At 44.7% G+C, this 23,792-nt stretch overlaps 1 long non-coding RNA gene across 1 annotated transcript; it reads right to left on the bottom strand.

Annotated features, from left to right (window-relative positions):
* Nucleotides 1–812: 812 nt before the first annotated feature.
* On the bottom strand, nt 813–22,402 carry LOC125313895. Its single transcript, XR_007197595.1, has 3 exons — nt 22,325–22,402; nt 10,461–10,465; nt 813–823 (listed from the first exon to the last, which is right to left on the bottom strand). It is a non-coding gene; the product is annotated as an uncharacterized LOC125313895 (long non-coding RNA).
* Nucleotides 22,403–23,792: the final 1,390 nt, after the last annotated feature.

Here is a 23,792-nt window from a genome sequence, read left to right as displayed (position 1 = left end):
AGTCTTTATCCCATTAAAAAGCAAAAAACTCAAAAGTGAGAACAATTTGTCTTGGCGTATGCTTCCCGCAATTACCTCGACTTCTGGATGTTCAATTAATTGATTGTGCAATTACATGATAACCTTTGTTAATGACTTAGGTTAAAATCAATTAATGTTGCCCGACAAAAGTTTTTCATGAAATAAAATGGTACCGAAAGGGCGTTAGAGTAATCTAGCGTAATCAAGTCCCCGGACTTAGAATCTCCGGTTCGTAGAAGTAATTTAGCTCTCCCGCTAATTTACTTAGGTTTTTAATCGACCTACCAAAAATGATTAGTGGCGACTCCAATTCAAATATCTTTGCATGTTAAGTTGCGATTTGGTATGGACTTGGGAGAGTCCGAGTTAGGTTAGTTGAATAATTAACCTAATAATCCATTAGCCTAGAAACCCGATTTTTTTAGGTCGCGACATATAGTCTCTAAATTTTACCTAAATGTGCAAATATTGTTAAATGTAGTCTATGGTACATGACTAATTTCGTCCATATATGAAAGTTTTCCATGTTATCCATGAGCTTAAATTGATAGAAGAAAAATATTAAACATTTTCATATAGTTCACAGACTAAATTGAATATGTATCAAAAGTTCAGAAAATGTATTGTACAAATTAAAAGTTTAGGAATCACATTATATATTTAGGTAAAGTTGGGAAACTATATGAGCAAATTAAAAATTCATGGATCCAATTATGAATCAGGCCAAAGTTCAAGAGTCATTTGTGCCATTATTCGTTCGGATAATACTCAAATTCTAAGTTAAAAGGAGCCAAAAGAATTGCTGATCATTTCTCGCCCAAGATGTTTTCCTTTTTAGTACAAGTGAATTAGTACCAAATAATATTTTATCTCATGGATAAGTATTTGAACAGATATTTTCCCAGTATTGTTTGTTGATCATCTTCTCGTGCGTTTGATTTTTTTTTTAACTGGACTTTACTACTACAAACTGAGAACTTTTATTAAAAAAAAGTTTCCTTGGCTTTGGTTTTTTTTTTTTTTTTGGGTAAGGTTCCTTGGCTTTGATTTCACACCTGCTGGAGACAGAAAATCGTTAACATTTGTTAAAAACATTTTGTAAAATCATCCATAGCGAAGCACGGTTTTTTTCATTACTAGTACTTTAATTTCTAGATTAATGGATATTTTTATGTGGATTAATACCACGGAGAATCCTAAACCGATACACTTGTGATAAATTTACCTCAAACTATTTTTTTAATTACAAAAAGCTCTAAACTGGTACACTTGTGATAATTTTACTCTAAACCGGTACATCGGTGACAAATTTACCCCCTACTAGTTTTCGTTAAATCTAACAGTTAAAGTGTTAAGTTGTATGACACGTGACAATTGACGGGTGTACCGGCTTAGGATTTTTACCTTGTGTTTATCACATGTGTATTAGATTTTAATTTTTCGTGGTATTAACCCAATTTAACGGATGGCAAATTTGTCACAAGTATACCAATTTGGGATTTTTCGTAGTAAAAAAAATTAGTTTATGATAAATATCGGTTTATGGCTTTTTATGGTAAAAAAAATAATTTGGAGTAAATTTGTCACAATTGTACCAGTTTGAGATTTTTCTTGATCAAAAAATAATTTGAGATAAATTTGTCATCGGTATACCAGCTTAGGATTTTTAATTGTATTAACCCTTTGTTTTTTGTCACAAGTTAATGGAGATATAGACTCTCCTTCTGTCAAGGCTGAATCCGGCTTCAAGCTTCATTACTAAATTGCCCCTTGAGAACTTCATACTTTGCTTAAAGTTTTACTTTCACGTAGATCCGACATAATTTTTTTTTTCTTGTGCGTGAAACTCTAAATTTTCTTTCCGTTGTGAATATTTAGCTTTCACGTTGATTTGTCTTCTGTAGTGGGCCGGGCCGACCCGACCCAAGCAATGGTCGGCCCAGCCCGATAGATAGTCTCATTAACGAACTTTGCTCTCGAAACAATTACAGAAAGTTATTTGGGCCACGCACCGTCCAAATGGGCAGGTTCCTTTCTTGTTAGGTGATAGGATGGGAATCGGTTTAATTACCACGAGCAATTACCATGCAATCAAGGGCTCATTGCGAAAAAGAAAAAGAAAAAAAATAAGTAAAGACAATGTTTTAAGTAATTTGCATCTCAAAACTTTACGTTACCTATCGGTCGATTCTGATTGTAAGGAAAAATCACCCAATCAATCCTACACTTATTTTACGGATGTAAATTCAATCCTAAACTTTTGATTTTTATTAATTTGATCATAAACATTTGCACGAATTTCAATGTAGTTATTCCGATCAAGTTTTGCTTGAAAATCGTTGATTTGGAAGTCTAGTCATCGCCGGCCGGCTGAGTCAGCGATTTTTGGCGCAAATTTATCGGAAGTGAAAATTTAAAACTAAATTAGTAAAATTGTAAAGTTTAAAACCGGTGATCGGACAATTTTCACGTATCAAAACGTGATATCCTTTGGCTCGTGTGTGCACGGAACAGTATTCGGTCAGGATTGTGCGCCTTCGTTGAACAAAAGTTCGAACGGAATGTCCTATCATCGACGATTTTTAATTATATTCCTGGGAACAAACAAACCCTTTTGCCCGAATAAATTAATCGAGATTATCAGGAAAACCAGTTTATAAATGAACGCATGGAATATTCACTTAGCAGAAGAATCTCTGCAAGGAATGGATAAGATCTGGCGTCCACTTCCTTCACCTATAGCTCGGTGCATTTGTTTCATGCAAAAATAAAATTTAAAGAATACTTTTCTAAATTTAATTATTTATATTGTGTGAATGTTTTGCACCCAAAAAAAAAATAATCAATTTTTTGTTCCGAGCCGATGAGAGCATAATTTAGCCACTCATAAATAGTATTACTAATAGCGTGATGAATCGACAGCTTGAAGGAATCGACAATAAGTGGAGTGAGCAATTTTATATACAACGGTTGAAGAAGTAACTATCAACATAGCGGAGTCCAAGAAAGTGCTAATGTAGTGGAATTGAAGAAATCATCGATATAACCATTCGGTAACCCTTTTCAACCTTTGTTTGCAATTTCCCTTCGTAACGTTTGTTTGTAACTTCCATATGTAACTTCCGTCGATAACGGTCAATGGTAGTTTCTTTTCTTTTTTTTGTAACCAAAGATGGTAAGTTTTAAATAGTCACATTGTAATCTTCAAAGACCCTTCACACAAGCTAAATAAATTTATTTTATTTTTTGCTTTCCTACATTGTACTTCATCTTTCGAATTTGCAACTGTTGACACTCAAAATAAACCAAGAGAGACTCGTGACAAGCACGTGAGGAAGCGATAATCAGCTACGGGAAGAAACACCGAAGCAAGGAACGTTTCAATCAGAAAGGTGCCACGTGTCGGGATAAATTCTGGCGCCACTTCCTTCTAGAACAAGAAAAGCGCGCGGAGGGAGGCCACGATCAAAGCGGTTGGCGGTAATCCCCACGAGGTAAAAGAAAAGGCGCGAAGACTAGGAAACCGTCATTCCACGTGGCTTATGGAAAAAAGCAAAGCGTGGGGCCAAAGGAAGAAACCGCTCGGCGGTTACTAAAGAGCTTGCCTATAAATACATCGCAATAGCAAAGATACACAACACAACAAATCCAAAACACCTGCATTATCAAACTAGCTCTTAGCTCTTAACCTTTAGCCTTTAGCCTAGCCTAGCCGTAGCTTTGAGATTCCCGTCGTCGATTCAATTCCGGCGAGTATCATATCCAGAGTTAGGTGTCGTCGATTAGATTCCGGCGTCGCTCGTTAGGTTCGATGCAGTCGATTAAATTCCGGTGTTGCACCCTTCACCCATCCCGTCCAATACCGTCGATTCAATTCCAGTATTGTGTCCTATAATTCCCTGTCCAATGTCGCCGATTGAATTCCAGCATTGTGTCCTACGATCCTGTCGATTCAATTCCGTGGTCACGTCGAAGTCCGTCAACATACTGTCACTATTGCGCATTGGGCCGTCGAAGTTGGCGAAAGCCCGTTTGTAACGCGCCCTTCTGTGTAAATCTATTGCATTTGACACTCTCTGTCCAAAACCGACCCGTAACTCCTTTTTGGAAAACGAACGGATTAAGTTCGATAAAAGATTCTCGCGCAAGCAACCTTCTTTGGGCCATAGTCGATCCGGGCCTAGAACCCATAACCAACAAAACCTTGTCGAAGGATTTTAACGCGCAACAATCTTTTTTGGCACGCCCGGTGGGACCTTTGGTGTCGGTTCGAGAGAAGTGCTATGCCACGCACGCGAGGACGTAACAACATAGACGGTGGTGGAGACGAGCCCCGGGAAGAAATACAATGAATGGAGTCATCCACGGCCCATCAAGAGGATGTCGAGGTCTCTCGACGTAACGTTGAGGAGCCAAGGAGAAATCCCGAAATTACGCCCGTCATGCTAACATCGATAAGGCGGACCATCGAAGAAGTCCGTAACGAGTTTGCCGATCACATGGTACAACGGGATGACCGAGGTTGTCGGGCCATTAATCATCAACACGTATCACGAATGTGCTTGCGGGACAACATGGGATTACAATTAACCCACCTCATGCTCGGGAAGGGAATGGTTTCGTACCGGCAGCAAGTGGCGGTTTACCAGTAACAACACCGCCAAATATAGGCCTTGCGGGGCGTAATACTCAGCCTTTAGCACCTCCGCGGATTCTGCAACGAGGAGAGGCGTTACCGGCCAACGAACCCGGACCCCGGTAAATGCGAGACACGGGTATGTTCCCTAGACATCCTATTCGACAAGATATACCTGCGGATATTGTTATGCTTCCGGGACACCCCGTTCGACAAGACGAGAATATTGCTCGTTAGGAAGTAGCTGCCCAACATAACCCCGTCCCTATCAATGAACAACCGGTACCCATGATTGTCGAAAATCGAGGGGCAATACCCTTTAGGGGGCAATGGCAGGCTAGGGAGCAAGATCAATTACCCCAAGCCAGGGGCAAGGACAAGCATGGATACCGGGCCATACGACCTGGATATCGCCGGATGAATCGGGCCTTTCAACCACCAGGTCCCGAGCCGATGTTTCAGCCCGTTGTGCAACCCATATATCATCCTCCACAACCTGGATATCAAATGCCATATCAACCGCAAGTACCATCACCCAAGTGTTTGACCGGACACCCGTATACATTGACCCAATGGTAGGATACCGGGCTAATGTTTACCGAAAATCATACCCGGATTGGATGGATACGATCCCATATCCAAGAGGGTTTAAAATACCCGAGTTCACACTTTTTACTAGGGAGGATGATCAGTCCACGTATGAACATATCAACCGTTTTCTAGCACTATGTGGGGATGCTACACATGCGGATCACTTGGGAAATTAAGGCTCTTTCCATTATCCTTGTCGAAAACAGCCTTTTACATGGTATACTTGCATTACCACCCAATTCGGTGTTGACATGGGAACAGATGGAGCGTTTGTTTCATGGCCAGCTTCAAAGAGCGGTGTCAAACTTGTCGAGTGCAGATTTGTCGACGATGAAGCAAATGATAAACGAGACGGTCGACCAGTTTGTTGCAAGGTTTAAACGGGCTAGGAACAAATGTTTAATTCCTTTACCCGAAAAAACATTCGCTGAGTTCGCTTTCAACGGGTTAAAATTCGAAATACGAGATAGGATGGTGGGTCATCCATGTGCGGATCTATTCGAATTATCCACGATGGCAACAAAGCACGAAAGTCTGCTCAAGGAAAAAGACAAAAGGCACACCCGAAGAGGAGATGTAAGTTTTGTCGAGCCACCCGATTTCGACGAAGAATCAACGGAGCCCGTCGAAGTGGCCGTCGCCCAATTAACCATCGACAAGCCATACACTTGCCAAGCATTGAAGCCAGCAAGGATGAAAGAGAAGTCAACTATAATGGCTAAAGCAAAAGAAGCAGTGTATTATTCATTCGATGCGAATCGGGCGGAAGAAATTTTCGACATACTGCTGGCCGACGGACAAATCAGCCTGACGTAAGGGCAGAAGATACCGTCCAAAGAAGAATTAACGGGGAAGAAGTATTGCAAATGGCATCACTCATAGAGCCATAACACATCGGATTGTCTAGTCCTTAAAAAGAACATTCAAGAAGCGATTCGACAAGGAAAGATCGATTTGTCAAGACAAAGGGAAACCCCCGATGGATGTAGACGCGATCCTTTTCCAATGGATGACTCGGAATGGTATCTTTAAAGCGATCGAGTAAAAGCCATACGTCAACAAATTTATGCGCTTATTGCGGGCGAAAATTGGAAAACAATAGTACACCCGAGGAAGGGTACCAAAAGAGCGGTCAAACCAGTCATAGCAATAAGACGCCTTTTCACACCGAAAGTGCCGGACCTCGAAGAAGTTCCAATCATCGGAGAGTTTATAAGTCGTTTAAGCGGAGATACGATGAAGGGGACCCTACAATTGGTACTTTAGGTGAGCCAAGTGGCAAGTTTGATTATTACGTAAGCTATGGTCCATCGACCCCACATCCCCGGGAAAGAGTCCACTATGGATGGGGAAATGAGTTCGACAGAGATTTTCGACAAGGCCTTCATGAGCCACATCGTCGACGCACTCTTAAGATACCAAGCAACCCCGTAGAAGGGTCATGGTATGAGGTGACGGAAGACCAAGAAAAGGAGAAAATTTTGACCCGAACTCAGAAGAGAAGGGTGCAAAGAAAAAACAGGGTCCGCATACTATGGCAAAAGGAGATTCCAGCCGGTCATGACTCGATGGCAGCAGCTCCTAACCACACCAAACTGCGGAGGCCGAGAAATCTGGTTTGGCGACGACGACCGGAAGAGACACACCCAGCTCAAGAAAAAGAGGACAAGGGTACAAAGACACGTAAAACATCCGCATCCAAATCTCGATTTAAAACCCCCGCTAGCAGGTCGGTTTCCCCCCTAAGCTCATGTATGGTACGAGTTAAGTTACCACACGAGTTTCAACTCGAGTCGACCTCGGCTGACGGCGGCTATAAAGAAACGACGCAAGAAAAGGAAGGGGCTCGGTTTTGCTTCAGCGATGAAGAGACCATGGAATTCGGGAAACCCATGGAGGATCTCTCGAATCACTTGAGGTCGCTCAATATAAATGCCAAGATCAACGGGCGGCCGGTAATGAAAGTTCTGGTGGATGGCGGTTCAACGTTAAATCTCATTCCATACCGCTTCTTCAAGAAAATCGGGAGGAATGATGATGAAATAATCCCATCGAATATACGAGTTATCCGATTTCACCGGCGAAATTATCAAGTAAAGGGAGTATATGTCGCCGACCTGACCGTCGGATCTAAAACATCGAGGACGTCTTTACGCATTGTCGACGCCGACGGATCTTATAACTTGCTTTGTTGGGACGAGATTGGATACATGGAAACCAATGTGTCCCATCGACACTTCACCAGATGCTAGCATTTTGGAATGGGGACAAAGTGGAATATGTAAAAGCAAATCCCCGGACTTGTGTTACCTGGACCCGTATATCCGGCCGGGACAAAGTGATGCCGGATGATTGCCTTCGCATATCTAAGCTGCCCGAAGTGGACCCAAGAGATATTGCATTCTGCCGTTTCGACAAAGGGAGTACCGAATGGATCCCAAGAAAGGAACCGGTGGAACCGATCGACCCGTTTTCCGATGGAAAGTCGGTCATTTGCGCAAAACCTCGGCCGAGAGCTATGCGGCCTACGGGGGCCGAGCAAAGCGATCAAGCCCGACAGCCTGCGAGACGGCATTTTAGATTTTGAAGATTCACCAATTAAGGAGGACGACAAGGTAATTCAAGCTCAAGACCCATTGGAAGAGGTCAATCTCGGAGATGAGGCCCGTCCTCAACCTACTTATGTGAGCCAACTACTCGATCAGAGATACAAGATTCAAATGGTAAACCTATTGAAAAAATATAAGGATTGCTTTGCCTGGAATTACCATGAGATGCCTGGACTCTCGAGGAGCATAGTTGAGCATCGATTACCAATTAAAAGAGGATTTCGACCACACCAACAAGCCGCTAGAAGATTCGCTCCCGAAGTGATCCTTAAAGTTAAGGAGGAAATCGAGCGTCTCCTTTCACCTGGATTCATAAGACCAAGCAAGGTATGTCGAATGGTTGTCAAATATCGTGCCCGTCAAGAAGAAGAACGGCAAACTCCGAGTGTGCATTGATTTCCGAGACATTAATGCGGCCACCCCTAAAGACGAGTACCAGATGCCCATCGCCGATATGTTGATCGATTCGGCATCCACTAACGAAATGATGTCTCTCATGGACGGGCATTCAGGGTACAATCAGATATTCATAGCAACGGAGGATGTTCACAAGACAGCATTTAGATGCCCCGGGGCTATTGGTACGTTCGAATGGGTCGTCATGCCTTTCGGTTTGAAGAATGCTAGTGCTACGTATCAAAGGGCAATGAATTATATCTTCCACGATATGATTGGGGAGTTTATGGAGATCTACATCGATGACGTCATCGTCAAGACGCACCGTGTAAGTCATCCGGACCACTTAGAGCAAGTTTTTGAGAGAATGCGCAAATTTAAGTTAAAAATGAACCCTTTGAAATGCGCTTTCGGGATAAAAGCCGGCAACTTTCTTGGCTTTTTGGTTCATCAGAGAGGTATAGAAGTAGATATGAACAAAGCTAAGGCTATTTCAGAATTGCCATCTCCTGATAATAAAAAACAGCTGCAAATGTTAATCGGGAAATTAAATTTCTTGCGGCGTTTTATAGCTAACCTCTCAGGAAAAATCGAAGTTTTCTCCCCGTTGCTCAAATTGAAGAATGAGCGAGAGTTTATGTGGGAAGAAAAACATCGGGTGGCTTTCGACAGGTTAAAAGAGTATCTCATCAAGCCACCAATGTTGACGCCACCAAAGGCGGGACGGCCTTTAAAGTTGTATTTATCGGCCGCCGATACAACGATCGGGAGTATGCTGGCTCAAGAAAACGACGAAGGGAAAGAGCAGGCCGTATACTACCTAAGTAGGATGCTCAACGATGCCGAGACAAGATACACGTCCATCGAAAAACTATGTTTATCATCGTACTACGCCCGTACAAAATTACGACATTATATGTTGCCGACTACGGTACATGTAATTTGTAAAACAGACGTGATTAAGTACATGTTGTCCAGGCCAATCATTAGGGGCCGGATTGCAAAATGGGCGTTTACTCTAATAGAAATCGATCCGATTTATGTGCCACTCAAAGCGATAAAAGGGCAGGCAATATCCGATTTCATTACCGAATACCCTTCAAGTTTAAAAGTCGAGGATGATGAAAATTATCCGGGTATTGCGCCTTGGATATTATATTTCGATGGGTCGGTGGCATCCGGTTCAACGGGCGCAGAGAATCATGGTCATATCACCTTTTCGACGAGAAAACAAAACTCATATTCGGGCTTGACTTTGAATGCTCAAATAATCAAGCCGAATATGAAGCCCCGATCGTGGGTCGAATGTTTTAATTGACATGGGGGTCGGGTCAATTAAAGTGAAGGGCGATTCTCGGTTGGTGATCAAACAACTAAATGGTGAGTATCAATGTTTGAATGAAAACATTATTAGGCATCACCACCTGGCAAAAGAATTGTTGTCGAAGTTCGTCGAATACGAGCTAATCCATGTCAAGAGGAGTGAAAATTCAGAGGCTAATGAATTGGCTCGGATGGCGTCGGGATATCGTATATCGAAGGAATTAGCGGACCACATCATTACTCAAGTAAGAACCTTACCATCAATAGATGCCCGGGTAATGATGATTAAGCGATCCGAAAGCTCGGGAGAAACCAAGGCCAACAAGATTGGAGAACCCCTTTGGTAAACTACTTGAAGAACCCGGGTTACGCGGTAGGGACTTCAAAAGGAAAGCCTTAAAATATTTGTTGATCGACAACGAATTGTATCGAAAGACAACCGACGGACGGCTTCTCAAGTGCTTAGGGCGGGGAGGAAGCAATGCTAGTCATGACGGAAGTCCATGAAGGGATCCGTGGTGCACATCAGTCGGATTGAAAACAAAGTGGTTGTTAAGACGACATGGGTATTTTTGGCCAACAATCACCCAAGACCGCATCGATTACGCGAAGGGGTGTCAATAGTGCCAAAGGCATGGACCAATCCAGCAAGTACCTGCCGCACCGATGAACCCAATTATTAAGCCATGGCCATTTCGAGGTTGGGCAATGGACATAATAGGGAAAATTTATCCTCCCTCGTCGAAGAAGCACGCTTTCATTTTAGTAGCCACAGATTACTTCACAAAATGGGTTGAAGCGGCGTCATATAAAAGCGTGACACAAAAAACGGTTAGGGAGTTCATTGAAGAGCGAATTATTCATCGATTTGGAATTCCAGAGACTATCACTGCCGACCAAGGGACAGTCTTCACAGGCCAAGAAATACGAGACTTTGCTAAGTCGAGGGGTATCAAGATGATTCATTCGACGCCCTATTACGCTCAAGCTAATGGCCAAGCAGAAGCCTCCAACAAAATAATCATCGGATTGATTAAAAAGCATTTGGAGGACAACCCAAGGGAATGTGACTCATTGTTGTCGACGGTGTTATGGGCTTATCGAACTTCCAAAAGATCAAGCACCGGGGTCACTCCCTACATGCTAACATATGGACAAGAGGCCGTGTTACCCCTGGAGATTACGGTGCAATCATTGAGAGTAAAACTCCAGGATGGTATGGCTAAAGAGCAAGACGATGAAATGATGTACACCAATATTGATGAATTGGGAGAAAACCGGAGCCACAAAGACTTGGAAAAATTGATGGCTCGAGCGAAGAGTTGCCAAGGCTTACAACAAACACGTGAAAGCCAAGCGTTTCGACGTGGGAGACTTGGTGTGGAAGACTATTTTGCCTATGAACCTCGACAAATGAAAAATTCGGCAAATGGTCGTCGAAGTGGGAAGGACCATACTTGATAGTAGACGCCCTCCCGGGAAATGCATATCGAGTAATGGAAATTGATGGAAGAGAACTACAACGCTCAATCAACGGGAAGTATTTAAAAAGTTCCACCCATCGATGTGGGAAATGCAGGAAGCGTTAGAGGACAAGGAGTGAGAAAATCCAATTCATTCATAAAATTTCAATACATCTCTCACTCTCTCTCTTTTCCCCCCTTTTCTCTTTCTCTCTCTTTCTCTCTTCCTTCCTCTCTCTCTTCCGCTCGCCCCAGCAAACCTTCACTGGAAGTGCTCCCCGAAACGAACCACGAAGCCACCCAACCGGCACTCCAACTTGGCGTTCTCTTCCCGTACGCGGTGATGGGCTTCAGCCAACTCTTCCAGTGCCGCCTCCAGCCTGTCCTTCTCGCCCTCCGGCCGCCGAAAGTGCTCTTTCTGACCCTGGAGAAGACCATTGGTAGAGTCCAACATGGCCTTTAGACCCTCCAAAGGGGGCCCTATGGAAGCCAAGGAACGGGTCTCACAGGCTTCACCCGATTCATGTTCCCGCTGCTCAATTTCCTTCGGAGGCCTTCGCAGGTGTCGCTGGCCGGTAGTCGGGCGGTTGGAAACAATGTTCCGAAGTTGAAGGACGCTAGCATGAGAGGTATGGAGAGCTTCTTGGACGTTGCAGAGTTCCTTGTGCACCACTTCTCCGTTCTCAATCTCTTCGATCTTACACCAAACTTCATGTTCGGTGAGATCATCTTGAGACATGATTGCGATTCCGTGAAACTTATCCAGCCCGTAGTCGAAGAGCGTGACAAACTCTTCGTAGTCCGACCGGAACGGATGGTCGGAGGGAAGATTTTGAGGTGCAGAACGGTTGAGCAGGTTGTGAAGTTTATCGAGGGCTCGCGGTTTCACCACCAAGATGGTGTAGGTGTAACTCGAAGGGAGATAATCTCCCTCCGGGATAGCCGAGAACTCACGGCTGAAGTATGTAGGGGGAGACGAAGCCGAAGAAGAAGAAGCACGCTCCATTAAGGCTTTGAGGAAGTTTTCTCTAAGAATCAAAGGACGAAAGGGTTTGGATGAAGACGCACTCCGGGCAAGTAACCCTATTTATAGATGAAGGCCAAGGAACGGTTCGCCCCACGATCTTGAGTATCCGCCCACGACCTTCCGACGATCGAGGCGATAAAGGATAGTGGACGGTTATCGAGGCGAGAAGATATATTGCGATTGGTGAAACACATAAGCAACCATAATGGCGCAAGTAGCGGGTTTTCCGCTGGCTATTAACCTTGACGAACCGTCATGACGATTTGAATTCAGAAGAAGAAATCGGAAACGACGCCTTTCATTAAATGCCGCATGGAAAAAGGGTGATCCCGAGAAGATCGCGTCATGATGAACTTTGGAGAATTGACACTAAGACCGGCGAGTTCAATGATAGAACAAGATGATAAGGACAAGGTGGCATTAATATGGAACTAGCAACAATGGACTACAATACGTCTTTGTTCAAGACTCAAGACGAACTATGAAGTAGCATTTCACAGTTGCGGTTAGGCGTCAACAATTGCCTCCTTTCGATGACCGGCTTGCATCATATCAAGGTGCGGTGATTCGCAAATTGCCTCTTGCTGTTTGATTGCCTTCAATTGTGCAAATAGTACTTGCAGGGTGGTACAACCGTCACTTTCCAGGGTATCAAGAACACTACGTCGATAAGCCGACTCATTGTCGCAAGAAGGGAATCTGTTTCCAACTTGTCGATAATCGCTAGTTCACGCCGCCTTATCCTGAAGGACCGTAAAGTCGAGCTAAATGTGAGGAAAAGTTCATTAATGGCAAATCCAAGGGCACGACATTGGACCGGATAGGGCAAATGGGCCGGAAAAGCAAGGAGAGCTTTGATCTCATCCTCGATCGACGCTTGGTTACATATGTAGGCATATCCTCCTCCTAGTAAGTCATGCGGGCGTGACCACTTGCCGCGAAGGTATGAATAGTCGCAGCGAAGAGTATTCGATGGGCCACCCGAGGCACTCGCCATGTTCATGTGAACAACCCACGATTTGTTGGGTAAGTCATCCGTGCGGCCATCAGAAGCCGGTGAATCATCCGGGAAGAAAATCGGATCAATAATTACATCAAGCAAGAATGCAGGGAAGTACTCACTTTCATTATCGAGTTGCTTATAACAACAGAGGGTTTACCTTCATCAATTGGTTGTTCAAGTATAATGCTCGGAATAATGAAAGAAGCGGGTCTTCTTAGAGGATGCAATAAGCCCAATGAGTGTCGACGGACTTTCGAGAGAACGTCCATTGACCGGGTTGAGAACAAAGAGGAGCGATAGGAGAGCCACCACTTGTCGAAAAATGAGGTGCTACAAGGATGGTCAGAGAAGCGGACAAATACAAAGCGCCCGAGAGCGGCATGAACAACTTCGATATGGCCCATCATGTCGCTTACCTCTTTCTTGCGGCCGGAGAAAGGGAAATTCATGGAATACACCACCGGCATTGGGATCCCCCGAGTAAGCCCGAACCGGCGAGCACAATAATGAGGATTATAAATCTCAAGTCTCGATGAGAATTTGCCCCCACCGGACAAATTCATAGCTAAGTCACCCGGGGCTAACACGCTCATCCAGAAAAGACAAGAATCGGGATCTGCACTGGAAGAACTATAGATATCATTATCGACGTGCAGCCTGGAGAAATCAAAACCGGTGAGAGACAACGGTTCGGTAAGGAAGTCATCGAAAGCGGTAAGATTGTCGGGGGCACAGCGAAGGGCCCGATTGAACGCCAAGGGTACATCACCCCTTTTCGAGGATTCGGTCGTCGAAGTGAGCGCTTGATCAAAAAACATATGAGGAAAGTACATTCGGACCCAATGGTGTAGAATCCATAAAGGACCCGAAAAGGAGGCGGGATGATTATCCATCGGCGAAGATTGAGCATCCGATAATCCTCGATATAATGCAGCCAGGAACATTCGGTCTAGGCCAACATCAACACCACATGCCAGTTCATAGGCCATATCAAGAAATTCCGAGGAAATTCGACATGTGGGGAGACAAAAGACATATTTGCAAAGCCAACATAAAATGAAGGCAGTATGTTCCTCGAGAAGAATGGGTCCCGAAGGTTTAGCATGGCGATCCATGAATTCGCCATATGGCGAGTCAAGGCAGCAGGACATATCAAGGGAAAATTGGTCGTCCGGAGGTTGAGGGTCACCATCGATAAATGGAGAAAGACCAGTTAGAAACCAAATATCAAGAAGGGTAGGGGTCACTGGACCAATAGGCAAAAAGAAACAGTTCGATGACGGTGACCAAAAGCAACACAAACTACCGACGATGCCATACTCCGAAGGATCAATGAATGTACCGCAAAAGGACAGTAGGACATCTATCCTGGCTCGTGCCCACGTGGTAGCCGCTTCTCCTTCTAATCGTTTGTACCGGTTGTAAAACCGATGGTCGAAGCTTGGGTATGAAGAAAATCTATAGTTACTCGACGACCAAGCAGAGGCACGTATAATAGATTGCTCGAAGGGTAAGACTTCTTCAGAGAAGCGGGGAAAGCAATTAATCGAGAAAGAGGGAGGTGGCAAACTTGTGAAATGCGGACCCAAAATTATATGACCATTGCTGGGTTGGTGATCCATGAAGGATAAGGAAAGTTCCCTTTTGGCCTCATTGTGAGAGAAGGCGTCGAAGCGCGACAAGCGGGAAGCTGCGCGAGTACTCATGTGAACTTGATAGCGAGTTCATTTGGAGGCAATCATTATTTATAAGGGATTTTGAAGTAACCGACTCGGGGTTGTGATGGCGATTACTCGGACGTGGGCAATTACATGGATCGTGGCGAGAATGCAATACGGAAAATAAGGAGAAAGAAGGGGAAATTTTATTGACGAAAATCGGGATACAAAGCCGCCTTGATTCCCTCAAGCGGTTCACGAGTAAACGTTCAAACTTCTTATTTTTATCTATGTACATATTCCTAGTATGACGTCGGTCTACTTCGCTCGTATAACCCGAGCGTAATCGGCTCGTTTCCTCTCTTCTAACGAAGCCGCGAGCGTTTCGGTTGATCTTCTATAGAGGATCGACGAGAGAGTACTTGTCGATCGCCGACTTCGAGTCTCCTCTAGTTCTCTCTCTATCACCAGCCTTTGTTGCTCCGGGGTAGCCTCCTTCTTATCTAAAGCAGCAAGCTCGTCGACAATGGGATTGAAAGGACTGTTCTCCTTGAGTTACAAGTTGCCTCGCCTCTTGGGTCTCGGGCCCGGGAGAAAAGAGCCGATCGGGAAAGTTCGACAGAGCAAGCACCTTGTCCCGACACCGTCGAAAATGCATGAAGGGAGTAGGAAAGTGCTCCAAGAATGCTTTCAGCCGGCGGACTAAGCCTTGAGGAAGCTTCGCGCTAATTTCCTCTTTGACCGACCACTCCATCACGGATTGGATGTTTCGAATATTCGATGGGTTGTCAACAAAAGAGGCTACCCCGAATGAACAAGGTCGAGGGAGCAAGATAACATGATTCCCGGTTGCTGAAAATCTCCGAGTCGGGTGAGCCGCTTGATTCGAGCATACTCGGGTGATCTCAAGAACGAGAAGAGCCAGCTGGATGAGCTTGAACGTCTTCGATGGGCAAATGAAGAAGAGAAGCAGCAGGAAGATCCCGGATAATATTCGCAGGTGAAGGATCTTCGGGTGTTGAGGAACTTTCAGCTATCAAAGGAGCTTCGACTATCGGGGTCGGGACAATAGCAAGGGTCATCGAAATAGGTTCCCCTTGAGGCTCAGTAGGCGAAGGAGCCGCGGGTGCAAACAGATCCTCAGCAATGGCAATATTGCTAGACACCCCAGCGGGTGGATCAAGATCTACCAAAGGATCTTCAGGACAAACAGTTGAAGACGCTTCGACAGGCCGAGGGACTATCGGAGATTCCACCGGAGATTTGCTCTTCTTCGCTATCATCTTTCACCGTTTAAGAGAAGTGAGCGTTTCCTCATCAGCTCCGTCGTCGGAATCATCACCTAACGGCGAAAATAAAGTAAAATCACCTCGGGCCGGTAATACTGCGAAGACCAGGGAGAAAAAGACCCACCTGAAACGGTCGTCGGACGTTTGCGACCACCAATCGAAAGGGCTCTGGTGGCACCCTTTTTCCCAGTTTTCTTCAAAGCGGGACCGAAGGGTTGTATCCGACCGCTCTGGAGGATGGATGAGATGGCATCTTCGAAAGGGCTTTCGAAGGCAAAGGACGTCCACCAGGTTGTAAACTCAGAAGTCACGCCGTGGCCGGAGCGAAGTATTGTTGGGATATCCCCCGAAAACCGCCGATGCATCATGGTGGTAATTTCGGCAGAGCAGGTGAACGGCCCATCAATCTTGATGTTATAGATCTTCTTGTCCATCGATGGGAAATCCATGAGATAAGGGATGGGCATGGGTACTGCTTGTCGAAGGCCAAACTGTCTAGCGCAGTATTGGGGGGAATATGGTTCAAAACCAGGATAGAACCTTCCCTTGAGACATAGCCTGATTGGAAGGTCCCGAGGAAAGAGGACAAAGGTCCAAAAATCACGGTGGTTGAACCGTTTTAAGGTTCGAGAGTTAAAACAAAAATCGAATTCACCCGAACGGTAAGGAAAGAAATCTATTCGATCGGCCTCGAGAGATAGAAGTTGTCGAAGAAAGAACCGAAAAGGTCGAACATCACCAGGGACCTTCAAGGGAACAACTTGGAGTAGTCGTATGCCAAACTTCAAGGGAACCATGTTGGGATTGAAGGAAGGGACGCTCTCAAACATGAAAGGGAAGTAAAATGCAATCCAAGATTGAAGAATCCAGAGCGGCCCCGACAATACACCATCCTCTTCGGAATTCGACATTAGCCGAGCGGCATAAGAAACGCTCCTATACAGAGATGCAAGAGCAAGAGGGCCAAGGGCAACTAGATTCCCTTTTGCTAGAAGAAGGGCGAGATCGTAATAGTCCTTGGACACTTTGAGTGTTGGGCTAAAGAATAGATATTTCGACAACGAGAAAAGAAGGAAGGCCGTTCGTTCCTCGAGGGAAACATCCCCGGACGTTTTACTATGGGCATCGATGAACTTCCCATAAGCAAGAGAATCGTCAGAAATGGGGCAATCCTTAGTTTTTCCTAGATTCTTGACTGAGGCCCCATAAGGAGAGAGACCAGCTATGGCGAAAGTATCTAGAAGGGTTACGGACATAGGACCCCACGGAAAGAAGAAGCAATTAGTGGAGTAGGACCAAAAGCTTGTAACGGACCCTAGCGGACCTCTATTCAAATCATGAGACAACATGCTGACCTCAAGTCTTTGTCCCGATTTGCGCCGTTTCCCAGAGGCCAACCGTTGGAGTATCCTCTTGAAGCCTTTGGAACCAAGTATAAGCCCTGTCATCAAATGACGGAAAACTCCTAAATCGCTGAGCCGGCATGGACCAAATGTCCTTTAGCGAAGAAGCTTGAATGGGAAGTCGGCTCATCGCCTCGCATTGGAAAGCAAGACCGAAGAGATGATGGAATATGGTGGTGATCATGGAGACTAGGCCCGAGAATGAGACCGGCGTGCTCTCGTCGAGAGTTTAACAACTTGAGAAAACAATGATCAGCGTCATCACTATTAATGATCCCATCGAAGCGGGCGATGAATTGGTGAGGAAGGAACTCGGGAGTTTCGGTCGCCATGAAAGCTTGGAATGCTCGAGAGAAAAGGGTTTAGGGTTTAAGGGAAAACTGGCGATGAAGAAAGACGACAATTGGGAGCTTTTTTAAGATCCTTAAAAGGCAAGGTGAAAAAGGGCCGAGTGGACGGTACGAAGTCGAAAAGGTTGCGTTTCGGGAAAAGAGATCAAAAGGAGAGCTTAATCATCATTTGTACAGTTGGAGATCACCAAACCGAGAGGAAGATATTTTAAAAGAGGTAAATCTTCGATTTACATCTTTTAAGGGGGCATATGTTGACACTCAAAATAAACCAAGAGAGACTCGTGACAAGCACGTGAGGAAGCGATAATCGCTACGGGAAGAAACACTGAAGCAAGGAACGTTTCAATCGAAAGGTGCCACGTGTCGGGATAAATTCGGCGCCACTTCCTTCTAGAACAAGAAAAGCGCGCGGAGGGAGGCCACGATCAAAGCGGTTGGCGGTAATCCCCACGAGGTAAAAGAAAAGGCGCGAAGACTAGGAAACCGTCATTCCACGTGGCTTATGGAAAAAAGCAAAGCGTGGGGCCAAAGGAAGAAACCGCTCGGCGGTTACTAAAGAGCTTGCCTATAAATACATCGCAATAGCAAAGATACACAACACAACAAATCCAAAACACCTGCATTATCAAACTAGCTCTTAGCTCTTAACCTTTAGCCTTTAGCCTAGCCTAGCCGTAGCTTTGAGATTCCCGTCGTCGATTCAATTCCGGCGAGTATCATATCCAGAGTTAGGTGTCGTCGATTAGATTCCGTGCGCTCGTTAGGGTTCGATCCAGTCGATTAAATTCCGGTGTTGCACCCTTCACCCATCCCGTCCAATACCGTCGATTCAATTCCAGTATTGTGTCCTATAATTCCCTGTCCAGTCTTGTCGATTGAATTCCAGCATTGTGTCCTATTCAATTCCAGGGTCACGTCGAAGTCCGTCAACATACCGTCACTATTGCGCATTGGGCCGTCGAAGTTGGCGAAAGCCCGTTTGTAACGCGCCCTTACGTGTAAATCTATTGCATTTGACACTCTCTGTCCAAAACCGACCCCGAACTCCTTTTTGGAAAACGAACGGATTAAGTTCGATAAAAGATTCTCGCGCAAGCAACCTTCTTTGGGCTATAGTCGGTCCGGGCCTAGAACCCATAACCAAGAAAACCTTGTCGAAGGATTTTAACGCGCAACAGCAACATTTAGATTCATGTTGTCAATTAAATTCGAACGTATATCTAGTGTTGTGTCGTCAATTAAATTCTAGCATATTGCTTTTGTGTTCTTGGGTTTTACCATCGATTAAATAACCAGCATAGTTCGTTAGCATTCGGTTAAATTTTATCGTCGATTAAATTCCGACAAAGTTTCCGTTTGTACATTCTCCTCTTTCTAATCAAATTAGTTGTTGTCATTTGCCTGCAATGCTTACTGTCCGGAGTTGGCACAGAACCCCGATCCTCTTTAATTAAAAGCCAAAGAATGATTTTTGGCGAGAAATATTTCGTCGTGGGAGGAATTCCGGGAGAAATTTTGGCGAAACAATGAACAAGTTTATTTTTTCATTATCACCCATAATCTATACCTAATATTTTGGGGAAAATCCAAAAGAGGGCCTCAAGTTTTCTTATTTTTTCAAATAAGGGCCTCAAGTGAACTCTGTTTCAAATAAAGGCTTGAAGTGCCTTCATTTTCTCATAAAAGGGCTTGAAGTGAATATTGTTTCAAACAATGATCTAAAGTGGCCATAAAATCTTAAAAAAGGGCCTGATTTTAAGGGCATTTTCATCTTTTTACTTATTTGATTTTTTTTTTTACTTTTTTAATCTATTTTATATTTTTTCCCCTTTACTCACTCTCTCTTTTCTTTCTTCTCCTTCGTCTTCGTCTTCTCCTTATTTTTCCTTGTGTTGCTCATGACCACCCCCTTCATCTTCAGGCGCTAGCCACCCGTCCATCTCGGCCTACTTGTAGCCGCTGTCGTGGTTCCGAGCCCCCGCACCCGAGCCGGAGAGACCCGCGAACCCAAGAGCTCGGTGAGGTCCGACCCCTATCTCCTTCTCTGCTCACGGCCACCAACCACCCACGTGACCACCGACTCCATCTCGTGCCACCAGCCATCCGTTCGATCGCCGGCCCGCCCTCCCATCGCCACTAGATCCGAGCCCGAGAAACTTAGATCTGCACCCGACCCCATGCCTTGAGCCGTCGCGCCACCGGAGGACCCCGTGGCTGCCCTCTACAAGACTCGACACCACCCTCGGCCTTCTTAGTCGCAACCCACTCTCGCCCTAAGGTCGTGTCGCCGCTGAGGCGACCCCGACCTTGTCCCCCGATTTGGACGGGGGTCGCCGATCCCGCACAAATTTGGGAGAGGGCCCGACCCTCTCTTGGTGACCCTCGCCTTTGGTGGGCGACCCCGCCGGCCTTCGCCGCCCTCGTCGACCCCCCATTAGTGGTGGGTTGGCGGCCACATAGGCCGGAGGACAGTCCTCCCGCTTGTGTGCCTTTTTTTTTTTTCCATTTTTTTAATTTTTAAAAATAAAAAAAGGAAAAAAATAAGCGTAAAATGAACAAAAAAAATAAAATGTGAAATGACGAAAAAGCCTTTCGGGCTAGATCCTTTTTTGAAACACTATGGTCAATTCGGGCCCTTAATTGAAATATAAATGTCACTTTAGATTCTTATTTGAAATAGAATTCACTTGCGGCGCTTATTTGAAAAAATAAGAGGACTTCAGGCTCTTTTTTGAATTTTTTCCTAATATTTTTGTGGATGAATTCGTTCGCACAATATAAACAATCGATTTAAGAAAATGTTTTTCTAAACGATCTTTTTTTTTTTTTTTTGCGAAACAAACGACACCCCAAGTTTTTTGAAAAAAGAAAAATCGATTGACATTGACGATTCAAATCCCGACACTTGCTGTCGTTGCTGGATCGACTGTTACCCATGTTGTCATTGTCATACTATCTCCCGCGGCGACTCAGGGGTGGGTCCCACCTCTCAACCTCCATGAATGCTGCCGAAGAGCAAATGGGCAAATGAGCAGATGCTGATGCCCGGACCTTCGTCATCGATTCATCACTTCCCCTCTGGTCCTCCTCCTCCACCACCGTCGAGATTTTTGGCGATGACTTGAATCATTATAAATTGACCGCTCGATTTTCAACGTTTAATCGACCCCACAAAAAATAATAATAATAAGAAGAAAATGACCTCCACTCTTCCTTTGTTCTTTTTTTTTCTTCCTGTCTGTGCTGGTCCCCCTCGATAATGTCTTTGGATATTTCTCTGCTCATTTGCATCAGCGTCAATCGTTGTAAATGACTTCGCCGGTCGGGTCGATTCTCGCGTCCGCTTCCATTAGTTCAGAGTCGAGGTGCGGTGATGGGCCGGGTGCAAAACCCTAACGTCGGTACATATATCGCACACAAAACGTTGCGATCCACATCTTTTGCCTAAATTGGTTTCAGTTGAAAGCTTCGGAAAAGGACGGATCATACGGTCGTCGTCATCGAGAGCGCCCCGCGGAAATGCCGCATCGTGTATGAGCCGCCCCGAACATCCACGCGTAAGGGTAAAAAATCAGAGAAACATCTCCTGTCAAGACGGTTATTAGACGAGGCGATTATTACGTAATTAATGTGCATAATATGATGTCAATGAAATTAAATATCGGTAATTAATATCCGAATGTAGGATCATATTGTAAATATTATAACACCTCGACCAAAATAAACTATGCTCGACATGGCAAAAATGCCGAGGGGGACCTCGCTCGAGCATCGCTCGGTGGGATTGGGCATAAATTGCACTTATTCATTCTTGCTCGGGAGTGAAAGGCCTTGTTCGTGGAGCCAAAGCCGCGGCCGGTTCCTAAAATAGATAAGCGAAGGAAGGAGAAAGCACCCGCTCTACCAAGGCAAAATATTTCGGATTAAGATTCGCGTACGCATCAAAAGAGAACCCTAAGTTTAACAATGACTCATCGGAGACTTGAACCTGGCTTTTAGCGCCGGTGTTGCGGAGCGTCGACGGCCCTCGCTCGCGACTTGAAAACAATACCCACTGAACTGCAAAAAAAAAAAAAAAAACCCACCATAATAATCACATCAGAGGAAACGGGTCGGTCCCAATCCCGACCCGTCACACGACATTCCGGAACGTGTTCATTATGTTAAACTCCTAAGACTTTTTAGCTCCCCCCACCCCAGAAAAGTTGGAATAAGATGTCCGAACCAATCGGGTCGCTCCGATTCGGACCCACCCCAAAATGTGCACCACTGTCGGGGAGAGGGTGCGTGCGATTGAGACGGCACGGCACGCCCAGCTCACTCATTCGCTCCGCTCGGTGGGAGTCTCTGTCGAGAAAATCACTGGCCCTCTTTTTTTCCTCCGCTAGCAAACAAAAGAAGGAAGAACTAGCATTTGCTGCTTTGTGAAAAACATGCGACCCTTCAACCAAAAATAAAAAGAAAAACATGTGACCCTTTTCTCTCGAGTCTCTCTCTCTCTCTCCAAATAATTGAACAACCGGGAGTAATTTACTTACGACACTTAGTCGACATTGATCCCTTTATCGGCAAAAAAAAAATTGTAATAAAAATGTATTATATCATGATAGGGATTTTACAATGAATCCATAAGGAAGACCCAGAAAATGTCGAGGAGGAATTCAACCGAACTGATGGGTCTCTCGATCCTCGAGTGATCTATCTTGTGATCATTTTATGAAAGAAGGGGTGTAGCCAAAGAACCTCGAGAAATCCCCGAGTCATCCTATTAATAGATCATGCACCACAAATCGATAGTTTCTTTCTTCTCCTTGTTGACGCTTGTAATTAGAACCTTTCGGCTTAGCTAACCTCTACCGATTCGCGCACATCCCTAAATGAATAAGGCTTCACCCATAAGGTGGTACCGTATTAATCGTGCGCGGGCGAAGTTGTGGCTTGAACAGAGTATTCACATCGCTCCATCCAAACCGAAACAGTCTCCGTCCGACGAGCGCCTCGGGTTATCCGGCATTGATGCCTACCTCGAGTTAGGTATTGCAAATTAATCTTCTCACCTCTTCACCTCCCTTGGGCGTCAAAAGCCATTGAATAATATCACGACCATTAGATTATTAGTCTTTGTCCGAAAGGACATCACCAAATATATTTAGGTTTTGATTCTCACGGGGCATATATGGTTTCATGGTAGCCCCTATACTCTAGGTTCTATTCTATCGTTTGCTTTTAATTAAGGATAAGATTGAAGCTCCGAGTGGAAGATCTTTTGGAAAGAGAGAGCTTCAATACAGCACTTAAGTAATATACTTAACTAATACTTTTACTTATTAATGTCTCCTGTTTTGCAAATCAATATATATTTTACAGGCCAGGCAGATGAAATTCACAATAACAAAGAAATGACAATGGGGGGTCATCCCTATGATCAACAAGCGAATTTTTGTTAAATCCGCGGAGATATAATAGCTATGAGAAATTACTTTTCGATGCGTCGTATTGCCGTGAATCGCTTGCATCATAATTATTAGGTCGTCTGAATTTCACGTGGGACTCACCCAAATTAAAGACGGTGATATATTATGCGATTAAATTATCCAATCGGTCCTAAACCATATCAATTCAGTTTCAATTTTTTCAAATTTATCAATTTATTCTTGAATTTAATGTAGCCCTTCCGGTTAATTTTCGTTAGAAATTATTGATGTATCGATCCGATCCGGCACATCGCCACATCAGCGATTTCCAATCAAAATTAGTCAGAATGACTACATTAGATTGTCGCGCAAAGGCTTAGCAGTAAATTAACAAAATTGAAAAGCTTAGTTTTGTCGATGTAATAAGTTTACAACCGATTAACAAAATTTCTCCTATATTAGGCTCACATGGATTTCGTGCACCTTTTAAGTTGTCCACGATCGGAGGCCTAATTTCGTCGAAATTAAAAGAAGAGAATCCGGTGGACCTATCCTATATGCAATTGAAGAAACAAGGAACATATGGCCTATTATAATGGCTAGAGC

Source organism: Rhodamnia argentea, chromosome 2 (assembly GCF_020921035.1).
Source record: "Rhodamnia argentea isolate NSW1041297 chromosome 2, ASM2092103v1, whole genome shotgun sequence".
Classification (NCBI taxonomy): domain Eukaryota; kingdom Viridiplantae; phylum Streptophyta; class Magnoliopsida; order Myrtales; family Myrtaceae; genus Rhodamnia; species Rhodamnia argentea.
This window is presented reverse-complemented; position numbering and strand designations above follow the sequence as displayed.